The following is a 2,364-nucleotide window of genomic DNA, read 5'->3' on the forward strand; positions in this document are numbered from 1 at the left end:
TTGCCTCTGCTGCCCGTGTACTAATTATTTTACCAGTATACCTTTGTTTGTCGAGAAAGGAGAAGACGCTGTCGCCTTACCAGCGTGGAGCCAACGCCGTTCTCCAGGGCTTGCAGACCAGGTCAAGTCCAAATACCATATGACCTTTTTGAATCTTTTTTTTTGCGGGACGCAACTCACCTACTGATAATAATTTTGGACGCAAGTAGTATGCTCCCCAATTTATTTTGCCTCTGCTGCCCGTGTACTAATTATTTTACCAGTATACCTTTGTTTGTCGAGAAAGGAGAAGACGCTGTCGCCTTACCAGCGTGGAGCCAACGCCGTTCTCCAGGGCTTGCAGACCAGGTCAAGTCCAAATACCATATGACCTTTTTGAATCTTTTTTTTTGCGGGACGCAACTCACCTACTGATAATAATTTTGGACGCAAGTAGTATGCTCCCCAATTTATTTTGCCTCTGCTGCCCGTGTACTAATTATTTTACCAGTATACCTTTGTTTGTCGAGAAAGGAGAAGACGCTGTCGCCTTACCAGCGTGGAGCCAACGCCGTTCTCCAGGGCTTGCAGACCAGGTCAAGTCCAAATACCATATGACCTTTTTGAATCTTTTTTTTTGCGGGACGCAACTCACCTACTGATAATAATTTTGGACGCAAGTAGTATGCTCCCCAATTTATTTTGCCTCTGCTGCCCGTGTACTAATTATTTTACCAGTATACCTTTGTTTGTCGAGAAAGGAGAAGACGCTGTCGCCTTACCAGCGTGGAGCCAACGCCGTTCTCCAGGGCTTGCAGACCAGGTCAAGTCCAAATACCATATGACCTTTTTGAATCTTTTTTTTTGCGGGACGCAACTCACCTACTGATAATAATTTTGGACGCAAGTAGTATGCTCCCCAATTTATTTTGCCTCTGCTGCCCGTGTACTAATTATTTTACCAGTATACCTTTGTTTGTCGAGAAAGGAGAAGACGCTGTCGCCTTACCAGCGTGGAGCCAACGCCGTTCTCCAGGGCTTGCAGACCAGGTCAAGTCCAAATACCATATGACCTTTTTGAATCTTTTTTTTTGCGGGACGCAACTCACCTACTGATAATAATTTTGGACGCAAGTAGTATGCTCCCCAATTTATTTTGCCTCTGCTGCCCGTGTACTAATTATTTTACCAGTATACCTTTGTTTGTCGAGAAAGGAGAAGACGCTGTCGCCTTACCAGCGTGGAGCCAACGCCGTTCTCCAGGGCTTGCAGACCAGGTCAAGTCATTATTATTTGATATTTGATTTACACAGTCAAACTCACATGTTAGGAGTTTTTCATTTATTTATTTATTATTATTATTATTGTAATTGTAGAGCGAAATTGCCCGGGCTATTTTTCTTCTTCTTCTTATTATTATTATTATTATTGTATTTTTTTGTGCATAACATATGTAGCGTGAACTGCGCCCATAATTTGGTTATTATAATATTTGTATTAGGCATTATATACAGCTGGGTAACCTTTCCCCGTCCCGAATATCCCGCAAGTCGTTGCCGCTAACCGCAAATCAAAAGTAGGAGTGGCTTCGGCGCAGACAGATGCCATAGAAAATATAAACCCGTTTCAATACATTTATTTGTACGACTGTAAGCTATTACGGAAATTATACACCACAAATAATGCAATTTTTGCATAATTCACCAAGTTTTATATTTTTAAATATAGTTTCATTTGTTCATAAAATTAAATACAATTGACGTGATATAGCATTTTAAACACACAAATATAACAATTATATAAATATTATAATAAGATAGTATTAACTTTTCAGAAAAATGAATTAAAGAAAATATTTAATATTTTGTTAAAACAATAAAAATATAAAATAAAAAACGTGTTATAATACATCTTAATTTGCCATATTGATATCATTGAATAACTATTAATAAATATATATATATTATGCTGTATAAATAAAAAAAATACAACATAATATCACATAAATATCAAAGGTATTCTGAGGTATAGACACTCTAAATATGATCAGTTAAATCAAGTTAAACAGACGTTTAAAAGTTCTATCAGTTTCCTCAGAAATTACTTTAATATTACATGAGCGCATACAAAATGAATCAGTCACTTTCAATGTTTATAAATGTATAATAATAATTTTTATACCAACAATTCACCTTGCCTAATTAATTCTTACTGGAATTTTTAATTTTGATAAATTTATTAATAATAACTGTTGTAAATTTATAACGTAACGAAGTGTCGAACTCTTCAGAGTTTATCCTAGCTAACTTTAAGGTCTATGATGTGAATAACGCATTATTTTTAGAAATGTAAAGGCCATCTGGAGGTAGATTATTTTTTAGGTAC

The sequence above is a fragment of the Myzus persicae genome, unplaced genomic scaffold (genome assembly GCF_001856785.1).
Source record: "Myzus persicae strain clone G006 unplaced genomic scaffold, MPER_G0061.0, whole genome shotgun sequence".
Lineage (NCBI taxonomy): Eukaryota > Metazoa > Arthropoda > Insecta > Hemiptera > Aphididae > Myzus > Myzus persicae.